Source organism: Pseudophryne corroboree, chromosome 12, assembly GCF_028390025.1.
Source record: "Pseudophryne corroboree isolate aPseCor3 chromosome 12, aPseCor3.hap2, whole genome shotgun sequence".
NCBI lineage: Eukaryota > Metazoa > Chordata > Amphibia > Anura > Myobatrachidae > Pseudophryne > Pseudophryne corroboree.
The window spans coordinates 71,376,713-71,393,713 of NC_086455.1; positions in this window are offsets into that span (position 1 = coordinate 71,376,713).

Here is a 17,001-nt window from a genome sequence, read left to right on the forward strand (position 1 = left end):
AGACGCCAACTCCTTGGACTTCTCCTCCGAGAGAAACCCTTTTTATCCTGTTCTGTGTCCAGAACCATACCCAGGAACAGTAGACGCGTCGTAGGAACCAGCTGTGACTTTGGAATATTCCGAATCCAGCCGTGCTGTTGTAGCACTTCCCGAGAGAGTGCTACTCCGACGAACAACTGCTCCCTGGACCTCGCCTTTATAAGGAGATCGTCCAAGTACGGGATAAGTACTTCGGCCATTACCTTGGTAAATACCCTTGGTGCCGGGGACAGACCAACGGCAACGTCTGGAATTGGTAATGACAATCCTGTACCACAATTTTGAGGTACACCTGGTGACGAGGGTAAATAGGGACATGCAGGTAAGTATCCTTGATGTCCAGTGATACCCTGTAATTTTCCAGGCTTGCAATAATCGCCCTGAGCGATTCCATTTTGAACTTGAACCTTCGTATATAAGTGTTCAAGGATTTCAATTTTAGAATGGGTCTCACCGAACCGTCTGGTTTCGGTACCACAACATTTTGGAATAGTAACCCCGGCCTTGTTGAAAGAGGGGTACCTTGATTTCACCTGCTGGAAGTACAGCTTGTGAATTGCCACCAGTACTACCTTTCTCCGAGGGCAGCAGGCAAGGCTGATGTGAGGCGAGGGGGAGTCGTCTCGAACTCCAGCCTGTATCCCTGTGATACTACTTGCAGAACCTAGGGATCCACCTGTGGGCAAGCCCACTGATCCCTGCAGTTCCCGAGACGCGCCCCCACCGCACCTGTCTCCACCTGTGGAGCCCCAGCGTCATGCGGTGGACTCAGAGGAAGCGAGGGAAGATATTTGATCCTGGAACTGGCTGACTGGTGCAGCTTTTTCCTTCTTCCCTTGTCTCTGTGCAAAAAGGAAGCGCCTTTGACCCGCTTGCTTTTCTGAAGCCGAAAGGACTGTACCTGAAAATACGGTGCTTTTGTGAGGAAACCTGAGGTAAAAAAATTTCTTCCCAGCTGTTGCTGTGGATACGAGGTCCCAGAGACCATCCCCAAACAATTCCTCACCCTTATAAGGCAGAATCTCCATGTGCCTTTTAAATGCAGCATCACTTGTCCACTGCCGGGTTTCTACTACCCTCCTGGCAGAATGGACATTGCATTAATTCTGGATGCCAGCCGGCAAATATCCCTCTGTGCATCCTTTATATATAAGACAACGTCTTAAATATGCTCAATGTTAGCAAATATTATTATCCCTGTCTTAGCGTATTAATATTATCTGACAGGGTGTCAGACCACGCTGCTGCAGCAGCACTATTTATGCTGAGGCAATTGCAGGTTTCAGTATATAACCTGAGTGTGTAAATACAGACTTCAGGATCGCCTCCTGCTTTTTATCAGCAGGTTCCTTCAAGGTGGCCGTATCCTAAGACGGCAGTGCCACCTTTTGACAAACGTGTGAGCGCCTTATCCACCCTAAGGGATATCTCCCAACGTGACCTATCCTCTGGCGGGAAAGGGTACGCCATCAGTAACTTTTTAGAAATAACCAGTTTCTTATCGGGGGAAACCACGCTTCTTTACACACTTCATTCATTCATCTGATGGGGGAACAAAACAGTGGCTGTTTTTTCTCCCCAAAAATAAAACCCCTTTTATGTGGTACTTGGGTTTATGTCAGAAAATGCGTAACACATTTTTCATTGCCGAGATCATGTAACGGATGTTCCTAGTGGATTGTGTATATGTCTCAACCTCGTCGACACCGGAGTCAGACTCCGTGTCGACATCTGTGTCTGCCATCTGAGGTAACGGGCGTTGTTTTGAGCCCCTGATGGCCTTTGAGACGCCTGGGCAGACGCGGGCTGAGAAGCCGGCTGTCCCACAGCTGTTACGTCATCCAGCCTTTTATGTAAGGAGTTGACACTGTCGGTTAATACCTTCCACCTATCCATCCACTCTGGTGTCGGCCCCACAGGGGGCGACATCCCATTTATCGGCCTCTGCTCCGCCTCCACGTAACCTTCCTCATCCAACATGTCGACACAGCCGTACCGACACACCGCACACACACAGGGAATGCTCTGACTGAGGACAGGACCCCACAAAGTCTTTTGGGGAGACCGAGAGAGAGTATGCCAGCACACACCAGAGCACTATATAATGCAGGGATTAACACTATGGGGGATATTCAATTATCCGCAAATTCGCGGCAATTTTGCGCCCGAAAATTTTTCGCTGCAATCGTCCGAAAATTGCCGCGAAAATGCTCCGTTTTTTGACCTATTCAATTCCGACCGGGTTTCACGTGAAAATTCTTGCAGTGAAAATGGGGAAATCAGCCTGTACCCCAAAAAATGCTAAACTAACATAGGAAAACAGAAGAGAAGTGTGTTAGAGATCACATTAGAGCGTTTTTGGGGACTTAAATTGTGTGAAATGGCTGTTATATGCATTTTTTTAAAAATGCAAAAAAATGATAGAAAGCTATTTTTTTTTGCGCAAAATAAATGCTCTCATTAAATTTGGGGTACATGAAAATGGGTATAAGTATATATTTGGGTCATTTTAGGGTACTTTAAAAAAAAAAAAAAGTGGAAACAGACTGATTACTCCCATCTGCAAGCCTAAATAACACCTGTCCCACTCATAAAGCACCCCAATATACCTGTCCCATACCTTGAACCCCAATTTCCATGACTTTTTACTTTTTCACCCCAAAAATGACATGTCATTATTGGCCAATTAAAAATAATTAAAAACTTCAACGTGCCTAATTAGTCATTAAGGGGGGTGTCCCAGGAGTTCTGTACCATATCCAAACATTTTTACCTTAAAATAGTGACTTTTCCCAACTTTTCACCTGCTTCAGAGAAGGTGAAGTGAAATTAGTGAAAAAATGATCACCGATAAATTTTCCAGGATAATTGAATAGCCTGTAATTGCGTTTCACGTGAAAAGTCAGTTTTTTCACCCGAAAACCGGACTTTTCACGTGAAAAGTCCGTTATCACTGCTAATTGAATATACCCCTATAACTGAGTGATTTTTCTATACATATATTGCGCCTAAATTTAGTGCCCCCCCCCTCTCTTTTTAACGCTTTGAGCCTGAAAACCACAGGGGAGAGCCTGGGGAGCTGTCTTCCAGCTGCACTGTGAAGAGAAAATGGCGCCAGTGTGCTGAGGGAGAAGCCCCGCCCCCTTTTTGGCGGACTTTCTCCCGCTTTTTCTGTGATACTGGCAGGGGTAATTTTACATCTATATAGCCTCTGGGACTATATATGATGTATATTTTGCCAGCCAAGGTGTTATTTATTGCCCTCAGGGCGCCCCCCCCCCCCAGCGCCCTGCACCCATCAGTGACCGAAGTGTGAGGTGTACATGAGGAGCAATGGCGCACAGCTGCAGTGCTGTGCGCTACCTTGGTGAAGACCGAAGTCTTCTGCCGCCGATTTTCCGGACCTTCTTCGTGCTTCTGGCTCTGTAAGGGGGACGGCGGCGCGGCTCCGGGAACGAACACCAAGGTCGGGTCCTGCGGTCGATCCCTCTGGAGCTAATGGTGTCAAGTAGCCTAAGAAGCCCAAACTACCACCTGTTAGGTAGGTTCGCTTCTTCTCCCCTTAGTCCCTCGCTGCAGTGAGTCTGTTGCCAGCAGATCTCACTGAAAATAAAAAACCTAAATATACTTTCTTTCTAGGTGCTCAGGAGAGCCCCTAGTGTGCATCCAGCTCAGCCGGGCACAGAAATCTAACTGAGGTCTGGAGGAGGGTCTTAGTGGGAGGAGCCAGTGCACACCAGGTAGTCCTAAAGCTTTCTTTAGTTGTGCCCAGTCTCCTGCGGAGCCGCTAATCCCCATGGTCCTTACGGAGTCCCAGCATCCACTTAGGACGTTAGAGAAATTGGGAAATGCCACCGCCGGTGGATTTACAAGTCGCTCGGCTGGTGGTGTCCTCTGCCCTGCCTGTCACTACCGTTACTTCTCTGAAGGCTCCGACGGATAAGCGTGAGGAGGGTTGCTTAAAGTCTATTTATACCCTTGCGTGAGCTGTGCATCGGCCCACTATTGCGGCTACTTGGGCTGCAGAAGCTATTGAAGCGTGGGCTCAGGAGGTGGAAGCAGAGCTGCCGTCCAATTTTTCTGATAATGCTAGAAAATGTCTTTCGTATATTGTCACAGTCTCTCATTACATAAGGAGGTGGCTTCTGTTGCTGGTGTTCTGGCGGCAAAGGATTCTACTACGTCCAATCTGGCTCGCCGGATTCTCTGGTTACGGTCCTGGTCCGTGGATCTGGACTCAAGAAAACCCTGGAGGTGCTCCCCTTTAAGGGGAACATCCTTTTTGGTGAAGATCTCAACAAGATTGTTGCTGATTTAGCTTCCACTAAGACGGCCTGTCTACCTAGTACTGCTCCTTCTGCTCCAAAGGTTGAGTACTACCTTTCGTTCCTTTCGACCTCCAGGTAAAGCAAGGGGTCAGGCGTACCCGAAACAGGCTCGCACTTCCAAAACCAATAAGCCCAAACCTAAACGTGCCTGGGCTGCCCGTCAGCCTGCTTCCAAATCAGGCAAGTCTGCTGCATGACGGGGCGGTCCTCCCCCTGGGGGATCCCAGGGTGGGATGACGATATCTACAGTTTACCCAAGTATGGTTAAAGACCACTTCAGACGCCTGGGTAAGGGGAGTCGTCACTCACGGATACGCCATATCCTTAAAAAAAAAAAAAAAAGTCCACCTCATCAATTTTGCCTGATAAACATCCCTTTGAATCAAGTAAAGACAAAAACTCTTCATTTGGTGGTACAGTCCCTCCTGGACACAGGAGTGGTAGTGCTGGTGCCTCTGAATCAGAGGCAGGGGTTAATATTCACCGCTGTTCCTAGTCTCGAAACCGAATGGTTCCTCTCTGCCCGTTCTCAACCTCAAGTCTTTGAACAAATTTGTGAGGGTCTCCAGGTTTCGTATGGAAACTCTTCGCTCTATTGTTCTGGCTTTGGAGCCCGGGGGCTATATGGTATCCCTGGATATACAGGATGCTTACCTCCATATTCCTATTGCCATGTCGCATCAGCAATACATGCGTTTGCTATTGGCAACCTCCATTATCAATTCCGGGCCTTACCTTTTGGATTGACCACGGCTCCGTGAGTCTTCACCAAGGTCATGGCGGTGATGACGGCCCTGCTCCGCCGTCAGGGTGTCGGGATCCTACCGTATCTGGACGACTTGTTGATCCTGGCGAATTCCACAGAAGTTCTCAGTCATCTGGATCTGACTGTCCAGTTTCTGCAAGCCCACAGGTGGCTCATGAACTGGAAGAAATCGTCCCTGGTCCCTGCTCAGAGCATGGTGGACCCTGGAGACATTGTTGGACACTCACAACCAGTGGTTGTTCTTGTCACAGGAGAAGGTCCTGAACCTTCAGGACAGGATTCGATGCTTCCTCTCTCGCCCGCGAGTGTCGATACACTCGACAATGCAAGTACTAGGCCTCATGGTGTCGGCTTTCATCATGGTAGAGTACGCTCCATTTCATTCCCGCCCTCTGCAGAAGATGATTCTTTCCAAGTGGGATGGCCTGCCTCACCGGATCAGGTCTCAAATGATCTCGTCTCCGGAGGTTCGTCTGTCACTGAGCTGGTGGCTACAGGACCGATTGAGCAGGGGTCGTCCCTTCTGGATCTCCAACTGCGTCCTCCTGACAATGGATGCCAGTGGGCGGAACGCCATCTGCCAGCCATATCGGCAGTGTTCATTCCGGGGGTCCTCAAGTAGGAAGCCGACATCCTCAGTCATAAGGACATTCACGCCGGAGAGTGGAGCCTCCAGCCAGAAGTATTTCAACTTCTAGTGGACAAGAGGGGCCTACCAGACGTAGACCTGATGGCGTCTTGACACAATCACAAGGTTCCGGTCTTTGGAGCAAGGACAAGGGATCCTCCAGCAGCGTTCGTAGATGCACTGGCAATTCCATGGAACTTTCGACTGCCGTACGTGTTCCCTCCGGTGTCACTCCTGCCCAGAGTAATAAGGAAGTTTAAGCAAGAAGGAATCCTACTTCTGATCGCTCCAGTGTGGCCCAGACTGCATTGGTTCTCAGACCTACAGGGTCTCTCGTTAGAGCGTCCTCTTCTACTTCCGCAACGACCCAACCTCGTTCAGGGCCCTTGTGTATACCAGGATTTGGCACGGCTGGTTTGACGGCGTCATTCAAACTATGTTGAAGGCCTGTAAACCGGCTTCTGCTCGGATTTATCATAGGGTCTGGAACTCTTACTTTGCTTGGTGCGCATCTAACAATCATGACGCTTACAAGTTTAGTACGGCCAAGCTGTTGTCTTTCCTGCAACAGGGCCTGGACTTAGGTCTTCATCTGGCCTCCCTCAAGGTTCATATTTCGGCCTTGTCTGTATGGTTTCAGAGAAAAATTGCGACTCCGCCTGATGTTCATACATTCACTCAGGGTCTTTTACGGATTCAACCTCCCTATGTCCCACCTGTGGCTCCTTGAGATTTGTCGGTGGTTCTGGAGGCCTTGCAAGAGTCTCTGTTTGAACCTCTTGAATTTGTGGACCTTAAGTGGCTTACTTTTAAGGACTTGTTTCTGCTGGCTATTGCCTCTGCTAGACGCATTTGGGACTTGGGTGCCTTATCCTGTCGGTCACCTTTTCTGATCACTGTGACCGGGCGGTTCTTAGGACGCGCCCTGGTTATCTACCTAAGGTGGTGTCTTCTTCTTTCCACCTTAACCAAGAGATTGTGGTTCCAGCCTTTATCTCTACTGACTTGTCCTCCAAAGAGCGGTCTTTGGATGTGGTACAGACTCTTTGTATATATGGGAAAAGGACAGCCTCCTTTAAGAAGTCTGATTCTCTCTTTTTACTTTCTGGTTTTCACAAACGTGGCTGGCCTACGAATAAGCAGACCCTGGCCAGATGGATTAGAATGGTGATTGCACAAGCTGGTCTTCCAGCTCCTGCTACCATCAAAGCCCATTCTACTCGGTCTGTTGGACCTTCTTGGGCGGCCCACCGTGGTGCGACCCTTGAGCAATTGTGCAAGGCGGCTATGTGGTCCTCAGTGAACACGTTCATAAGGTTCTATGCCTTCGATACTTCCGCCTCCCAGGATGCTTTCTTTGGACGCCGGGTTCTTGTGCCCGCTGCAGTGCATCCCCTCCCATGAGGAACTGCTTTAGGACATCCCTGTGGAACCCAGTGTACCCCGCTGCAGAAAAGTAGGATTTTGGTTACCTACCGGTTTGTCTTTTTCTGGTAGTCCGTAGAGGATGTTGGGGTCCACAGTACCATGGGGTATAGACAGGTCCACCAGGAGCCATTGGCAATTTGAGAGTGTGGGCTGGCTCCTCCATCTATGCCCCTCCTACCAGACTCAGTCTAGAAACTGTGCCCGAGGAGACGGACATCTTCGAGAAAAGGATTATACACAGATGGTGGCGAGATTCACACCAGCTCACACATACAAGGCACGTCAAGCCAACATAGCTTTAACACTTAGCAACTGCTTTAACATTACTTACCAAGTAACAATGCAGTACTCAACTAAACCGAAGTTGTACTGAACCAAATAGCGTTTGCAGGAAAACGAAGCGCTGGGCAGGCGCCCAGCATCCTCTACGGACTACGAGAAAAGGATTTACCAGTGGGTAACCAAAATCCTATTTTCTCTTTCCTCCTAGAGGATGTTGGGTTTCAACATTAGTACCATGGGGATGTACCAAAGCTCCCAGAATGGGAGGGAGAGCACGGAGGCTCCTGCAGAACTGATTGACTGAACTTCAGATCATCAGAGGCCAAAGTATCAAACTTGTAAAACGTTGCAAACGTGTTCGACCCAGATCAAGTTGCAGCTCGGTAAAGTTGCACTGCCGAGACACCCCAGGCAGCCGCCCAGGAAGACCCCACCTTACGAGTAGAGTCAATTTTGGACACGGCAGTCCTGCCGTAGAATAAACGTGCTCGATAGTGAACCTAATCCAGCGAGAAATAGTCTGCTTAGAAGCAGAACACCCAATTTTCTTGGGATCATATAGGACAAACAGAGTTCGACTTTCTGTGACGAGAAGTTCTTCACATATATCTTCAGAGCCCTTACAACATCCAAGGACTTTGATGTAATTGAGGAGTCAGTAGCCACTGGCACCACAATAGGTTGGTTGATATGAAATGCAGACAGAACCTTCGGAAGAAACTGCTGACGTGGCCGGAGCTCAGCTCTATCTTCGTGGAAGATCAAGTAAGGGCTTTTACAGGATAAAGTCCCCAATTCGGACATGCGTCTAGCAGAAGATAAGGCCAACAACGTGACTGCCTTCCATGTAAGAAATTTGACCTCAACCTCCTGTAGAGGGAGGGTAGCCAATTGTTTCTGAAAGAAAATTGATAGGGCCGAAATCTGGACCTTCACATATCCACACCTGCTTGCAGGAAGAAGAGAAAACGTCCGAGTTGAAACTCCACCGTAGGAAACTTCTTGGATTCACACCGAGACCTATTTCTTCCAAATACGATGGTAATGTTTAGACATTACCCCTTTCCTAGCCTGTATGAGGGTAGGAATGACCTTCTTTGAAATGCCCTTCCGAGCAAGTATCAGGCGCTCAACTTCCATGCCGTCAAACTTAGCCGCAGTAAGTCTTGATAGGCGAACGGACCCTGCTCTAGCAGGTCCTCCCGGAGAGGAAGAGGCCTCGGTTCTTCTTGCAGTAGATTCAGAAGGTCCGCATACCAAGCCCTTCTTGGCTAGTCTGGGGCAATGAGGATCGCTTGAACCCTTGTTCTCCTTATGAGCTTTAGGATTCTTGGGATGAGTAGGAGTGGTGGAAACACGTACAGTGACTGGAACACCCACGGAGACACCAGGGCGTCCACTGCCACTGCCTGTGGGTCCCTCGACCTGGAACAATAACGCCGAAGCTTCTTGTTGAGACGAGAGACCATCATGTCTATTTGGGGTAACCCCCAAAGGTCTGTTATTTCCTTGAACACCTTTGGATGGAGACCCCACTCCCCTGGATGGAGATCGTGTCTGCTGAGGAAGTCTGCTTCCCAGTTGTCTACTCCTGGAATGAAGATGGCTGACAGCACCAACGAGTGTCTTTCTGTCCAGAGGAGTATTCTTGTCACCTCTGACATTGTCACTCTGCTCTTCGTTCCGCCTTGTCAGTTTATGTAAGCCACTGTTGTTACGTTATCCGACTGCACTTGAATGGCCTGATTTCTTAGACGAGGGCCCACCTGAAGAAGACCGTTGTAGGCGGCTCTTAGTTCCAGGATGTTTATGGGCAGGCCGGCTTCCAGGGTTGACCACCGTCCTTGGAAGGTCACTCCTTGAGTGACTGCTCCCCAGCCCCGAAGGCTCGCATCCATGGTTAGGACCCATTCCTGAATCCCGAACCGGCAGCCTTCCAGAAGGTGAGGTCATTGTAACCACCAGAGGAGCGAAATCCTGGCCCTTGGTGACAGACGAATTCTCTGGTGCATGTGGAGATGAGATCCCGACCACATGTCCAGGAGATCCAGTTGGAAGGTCCGAGCGTGGAACTTCCCGTACTGGAGAGCCTCGTAAGAGGCCACCCTCTTTCCCAACAGGTGAATGCATTGATGAACCGACACCCGGGGTGGCTTCAAGACATCCCAGACCATGGATTGGATCACCAATGCCTTGTCCCTACCGGTAAATCCTTTTCTCCCAGTCCGTAGAGGATGCTGGGGTCCACTTCAGTACCATGGGGTATAGATGGTTCCGCAGAAGCCACGGGCACTTTAAGACTTTTCCAGAGTGTGAACTGGCTCTTCCCTCTATGCCCCTCCTCCAGACCTCAGTATAGGAACTGTGCCCAGGGAGATGGACATTGAGAAAAGGATTTACTTTTAAGTTAATGGTGAGATTCATACCAGCTCACACTTCAACCATGCCGCACAACATGGCATTCAACATAACACATGCCAACGGGCATGAACTATTGCAGCAACGTGCTGAAAACATTTTTAACAAATAACTACTGCAGGTAAAGTACGCACTGGGTTGGGTGCCCAGCATCCTCTACGGACTAGGAGAAAAGGATTTACCGGTAGGTATTAAAATCCTGTTTTCTCATACATCCTAGAGGATGCTGGGGTCCACTTCAGTACCATGGGGTTATACCAAAGCTCCAGTACAGGCAGGAGAGTGCGGATGACCCTGCAGCACTGATTGACCAACCTTTAGGTCTTCATCGGCCAAGGTGTCAAACTTGTAAAATTTAGCAAACGTGTTTGACCCTGACCAAGTAGCTGCTCGGCAAAGCTGTAATGCCGAGACCCCCCGGGCAGCCGCCCAGGATAAGCCCACCTTTCTTGTAGAATGGGCATTCACCAAATTCGGTACCGGCAATCCTGCCGTGGAATGTGTGTGTTGAATCGTACCTCTGATCCAGTGCGCAATAGTGTGCTTAGAAGCAGGACACCCAATCTTGTTGGAAGCATACAGGACAAACAGAGCCTCTGTTTTCCGTATCCGAGCTGTTCTTGCGACATAAATTCTCAAAGCTCTGACAACATCCAGAGATTTCGAACCAGCGAATGGGTCAGTAGCCACTGGCACTACAATAGGTTGGTTAATATGGAAAGAAGAAACCACTTTTGGAAGAAATTGCTGACGAGTTCTTAACTCAGCCCTATCTTCATGGAAGATCAAGTACGGGCTCTTTTGAGACAAGGCCCCTAACTCAGACACCCTCCTTGCGGATGCCAAGGCCAACAGCATGACCACTTTCCAAGTGAGAAACTTCAACTCTATCTCCTGGAGAGGTTCAAACCAATCGGATTGAAGGAACTGCAACACCACGTTAAGATCCCATGGTGCCACCGGAGGCACAAATGGAGGTTGGATGTGCAGAACCCCTTTCACGAACGTCTGAACTTCTTGGAGGCTAATTGTTTCTGAAAGAAAATGTACAAGGCCGAAATCTGGACCTTGATTGAACCCAATCTTAGGCCCGCATCCACACCCGCCTGGAGAAAATGGAGAAAACGTCCTAACTGAAACTCTTCTGTTGGAGACTTCTTGGATTCACACCAAGACACACATTTTCTCCAAATACGGTGGTAATGTCTAGACGTTACTCCTTTCCTGGCCTGAATAAGAGTGGGGATGACTTCTTTGGGAATACCCTTTCGTGCTAGGATCCAGCGCTCAACAGCCATGCCGTCAAACGTAGCCACGGTAAGTCTTGATACACACACGGCCCCTGCTGCAGCAGGTCCTCGCGAAGAGCAAGAGGTCGAGGATCTTCTATGAGCAACTCCTGAAGATCTGGATACCAAGCCCTCCTTGGCCAGTCTGGGACAATGAGGATCGCTTGAACCCTTGTTCTTCTTATAATTTTGAGAACTTTTGGAATTAGTGGAAGTGGAGGGAAGACGTACATCGACCGAAAACACCCACTGGGTCACTAGTGCATCCACTGCTATTGCTTGCGGGTCTCTCGCCCTTGAACAATATCTCTGAAGCTTCTTGTTTAGACGAGATGCCATCATGTCTACTTGAGGAACCCCCCCCCCAAAGACTTGTCACCTCTGCAAAGACTTCTTGGTGGAGGCCCCATTCTCCTGGATGGAGATCATGTCTGCTGAGGAAGTCTGCTTCCCAGTTGTCCACTCCCGGAATGAAAATTGCCGACAGAGCTCTTGCATGTCTTTCTGCCCAGAGGAGGATCTTTGTCACGTCTGCCATCACCGCTCTGCTTTTCGTTCCGCCCTGACAGTTTATAAACGCGACTGCTGTTACATTGTCCGACTGGATCTGTATGGGTTGATCTTGAAGAAGATGCACCGCTTGTAGAAGGCCGTTGTAAATGGCTCTCAACTCCAGAACATTTATGTGAAGACAAGTTTCTTGACTTGACCATCTTCCTTGGAAGCTTTCCCCCTGTGTGACTGCCCCCCAGCCTCAGAGACTTGCATCCGTGGTTACCAGGACCCAATCCTGAATCCCGAACCTGCGTCCCTCTAGGAGGTGAGAACTGTTTAGCCACCACAGGAGTGAAATTCTGGCTTAGGATGACAGGATTATCCTCTGATGCATATGTAGATGGGATCCGGATCACTTGTCCAACAGGTCCCGTTTGAATACTCTGGCATGGAATCAGCCAAATTGTAGGGCCTCGTAGGCTGCTACCATCTTCCCCAACACCCGAATGCATTGATGAATCGACACTCTTGTTGGTTTCAGAATCTGTTTGACCATTCTCTGGATTTCCAGAGCCTGTTCTACTGGAAGAAATACCCTCTGTACTTTTGTGTCCAGTATCATCCTTAGAAAGGACAATCTTGTCATCGGTTCCCACTGTGACTTTGGAAAATGTATGATCCAACCGTGTTGTTGAAGTACTGTCGGGGAGAGTGCAATGTTTTGCACCAACCTTTCCCTGGACCTTGCTTTTATCAGGAGATCGTCCAGGTAAGAAATTATATCGACTCCTTGCTGTCGAAGGAGGACCATCATCTCCGCCATCACCTTGGTAAATACCCTCGGTGCCGTGGAGAGTCCGAACGGCAACGTCTGAAACTGGTAATGACAATCCTGTACTGTGAATCTCAGATAAGCTTGATGTGGAGTATAAATGGGAACCTGTAAGTAGGCATCTTTTATGTCTATTGACACCATGAAGTCCTCTTCCTCTAGACTGGAAATCACTGCCCTCAGGGATTCCATCTTGAACTTGAACCTTTGCAGGTAGAGATTGTGTCTTCAGGTTCAAAATCGGTCTGACCGAGCCGTCCGGCTTCGGAACTACGAAGAGGCTTGAATAAAAACCCTTCTCCTTGTTGTGACAGGGGAACCAGGACAATGACTTGATCCTGACACAATTTTTGTATTGCTGCTGCTACCACCTCCCTGTCCTGGACAGAAGCTGGTAAGGCCGATTTGAAAAATCGGCATGGGGGAATGTTTTGAAACTCCAGTTTGTACCCGTGGGACACCATTTGTAAGACCCACGGGTCCAGGCCAGATTGAACCCAGAACTGACTGAAAAGTTTCAGACGTGCCCCCACCTGAGCGGACTCCCGCAAGGGAGCCCCAGCGTCATGCTGAAGATTTGGCAGAAGCAGAGGTTGAGTTCTACTCCTCCGATCCTGGAGACGCTGCTGACTATTTTCCTTTACCCGCAAAGAAAGGGGAACTTTTACCCTTTTTGTACTTATTGGGCCAAAAGGACTGCATCTGAGTGATGTCTTTTTTGCCGGCGCAGGAGCGTTAGGCAAGAATGTCGACTTCCCTGCGGTAGCCGCAGAAACTTGGAGTCTGCGTCAGCATTCCATTGGCGAATCCACAACGCCCTTCGTGCTGAGATCGCCATGGTAACGGCTCTTGATCCCAAGAGACCAATATCTTTCATTGCTTCTAGCATGTACGCAGCAGCGTCCTTGATATGACCTAACTTTAGGAGAATCTCGTCTCTATTGTGTCAATGTCTGATGACAAGTGTTCCGACCACTTTTCAATAGCACTACTCACCCACGCACAGGTAGGCATGAGTAGTGTCCCATTGGCCACATAAATAGATTTCAACGTAGTCTCTAACTTGCGGTCTGCCGGCTCCTTAAGAGAAGCAGTCCCAGGCGCAGGGAAAATCACCTTTTTTGTTAAACGTGACAGGGTACTGTCCAAAACAGGGGGTGACTCCCACCTTTTCCTATCCTCTGCAGGGAAAGGATAAGCTACCTGAATTCTTTGGGGAATCTGGAATTTCTTTTCAGGATTCGCCAAGACACCCTCAAAGAGGCTGTTCAGCTCGTGAGAAGGATGAAAAGATACATTACTTTTCTTTATAAAAGTAAGCCTTCTCCTGTGGTAAATGAGGGGGCTCCGTAACTTCTATCACGTCCTTTATAGCAATAATCATGTATTGTATGTTTTTTGCTAACGTTGGATCTATTCCCCTGGAATCACTAGTGTCGACACAGGAGTCAGTCTGTGTCAGTATCAGTTTGTACTACATGTGCAAATGACTTTTTATGTGACCCAGAGGAGTCCCCTGTGGCTGATAAAGCAGAACTCTGAAAAATCACATCTTCGACAGCTTTTCTCCAACTTTCTGCATGAGACTCAGACTTATCCAATCTCTTACTGATATGATTCACACTATCACGTAATTCTTTCACCCATTCAGGCTCGTGGTGTGCCGGCAGCGCAGCCACATTACAACTCTGTGTCCCTAAAATGGCTCCCTCAGGGGAAAAGCTCCCTGCCTCAGACATGTCACACACGTGCACAGACACTCCGGGGCTTACAGGAGACAGACCCACAGTAAAATCTGTCAGAAGGACACAGAAGGGACTTGCCAGTTCACAACTCAGCGCCAATGTAAAAAAATCACTATCTACAGCGACCTTTAGCGCTTTATGACAATTTTAAGCACCACTTTTCACTCTGCCCCCCTTTATATACACCCTGATACTTGATTCAGAAGGGGAGAAGGACCAGCGTTTCTTCCCCTGCAGCTTACTTGGAGAAAATGGTGCTGAGCAGTATGCTGGCTGACTGAGGAAGCCCCGCCCCCTGCAATGGCGCGCTTCCCCTCAGAAAACATGATGTATTTTTTTATACTGGCGGGGGTGTAGGATTGTGCCACGGCATAATATGCTACCTTTTTGCCAGTCAGAGTAGGTTTTCATGCTGCCCAGAGCACACCCCCCGCGCCCTGCTGTGCACTGTGTATAGATAGCATGTCCGCGCAGCATTCCTGCTCGCTGCGCAGTACCTTGAGCCGTCACGATGACCGGAGGTCCCTCTGCAGATCTCCAGTAACAATACTCACGCGTCTTCTGACTTCTGGCTCTGTTAGGGGGGTGACGGCGTGCTGTGGGAGTGAGCGCATAGCCGCAGCTAATGTTCAATACCCTTCAGGAGCTAATGGTGTCCTGTCAGCAAGAAGCAGAGCCACGAAACTCTTTAGGAAGTTGGTTCCTACTTCTTCCCCCTAAGTCCCATGAAGCAGGGAGTCTTGCCAGCAATCTCCCTGAAGATAAAAAAAACCTAACAAAGTGGGAGATTCAATTCTTTTCACCCCTTTCCACACTCATTCTGTTTCTGCCTCAGGGACGTTGTATCATTATTTCCGCTCGCTACCCCCGGAGTAGTGAGGCACCCAACCCTTTACACAGTAAACCTGATTACTATGGGCGCAATATGCGCGATAACGGATATCATTTTAGAAAGGAAATTGGGCATGATATATCATTTGAATCCCACCCAAAGTCTTTTAATGACTCAGTAGAGCTCCCCTGGAGTGCGACCAGTCTGCCTGGGCACATTTTCTAAACTGAGGTCTGGAGGGGGGGCATAGAGGGAGGAGCCAGTTCACACTCTGGAAAATTCTTAAAGTGCCCATGTCTCCTGCGGAACAGTCTATACCCCATGGTACTGAAGTGGACCCCAGCATCCTCTACAGACTAGGAGAAAAAGATTTACTGGTAGGTATTAAAATCCTGTTTTCTGCCGCCACAAAGGCGCGTTATTTGCGAGGCCGAACCCAGCTTTTTGTGAACAGCCCTAGGCTGCAACTCTGAGCTGCCGTCTGTCCGGTCTCCCCGCTAACTGGGTACCCGGACCTATACTCACCGCTGCCTCTTCAGCTGCTGCTGGGTGGCGGCGGGCTGCGGGGAGCTCCAGCTCAGCCTCAAATGACTGGCTGTGAATATATCCCGGGACCTTGGTGTCCCAGCAGCCAGGGACCCGGACGCTGACCACTTAAGGCGAGACCGGGTCCTCCATCAGCAGGCAGCCAGTAGCCAACTGCTCGTCTGTTGTAGACATTTTCTAAAAGTGAAAGTAAATGATGAATTCTCTGGAGCCCTTCAGAGTGTGACGAGCTCTGAGGGCACACATTTCTAAGCTAGTCTGATGGAGAGGGGCAGAGGGGAGGATCCAGCGCGCACACACAAACACACTAAAGAATTTATTGTGCACCGGCTCATGGACCCCCATCTATACCCCACAGTACACTGCACTCCAGTATCCCCTATGGATGTAAGAGAATGACTAGAAAAAATCTCAATATGTATAGTTTGGAGCAGAGAAGGGAAAGGAACTTTCAAGAGTTTTAACGAAGTCCAGGAAGGAAACATTCTCCAAATGATTTGAAGTAATAGGACACGAGGACATGCACTGGGGGGAGGGGGAGGTTCAGGGGAAATTTGAGGAAAAATTACAGAAAGGGTAGTGGACAAGTGAAATAGCCTCTACCACCTCTGATGGGAGGCTAAGACAGTAGAGCAATTTAAACATGCATGGGCTAGATATAAGGATATCCTTACAAAGAAATAAGGATCAATTAAGGTTTGAGATAAAAAAAATGTAAAAAAAAAAAAAAGTCAGAATGGATCCGACTTTAATTGAATATACCCCTAAAAGTTCACAATATGCAATTGCACAATTACCAATTAGAAGATGAAAGAATACAGTCTAGGATTCAATGAGTGATTAACAAATTAGTTCTGTTGGATATGCATTTGGTACAGAATTTGTTTTTTTTGGTTCAGTCAAGATAAAATTCCCCAGCAACCAAATATTCACTTTTTGAACAATTCTGTCCAGAAAGTTTGTTCAATCAATACTGTTCTGTGGGAGCCAATAGAGGACAATATTAAATGGTGTAAGGGAGTCAAACTTTCCCCCCCCATCTTGTATTCAATGTAGATAAAGTGTGGTTTAAATCTAATTTCAAAATGCAGGAGGTCCTATACATACGATCGTGACTGGATGACTTCACTCCACCAGCTGATCACAGATTCGCACAGGTGCTTACTTTACCGTGAGTAACCCAACTGTTTACTTTGCCACTTCTAGAGTACAGGACACGAGTTCCCAACCACACTCCTCAAGGAATACTAACAGTCCAGCTTTTAAGGATTGCCATACTTGAGCAAGTGACCTAATTAGTACCTCAGTTATTTTAATTGAACCATCTATGCTGAAGCATGGTCATCACTAAAACCTGGACAATTACAGACTCC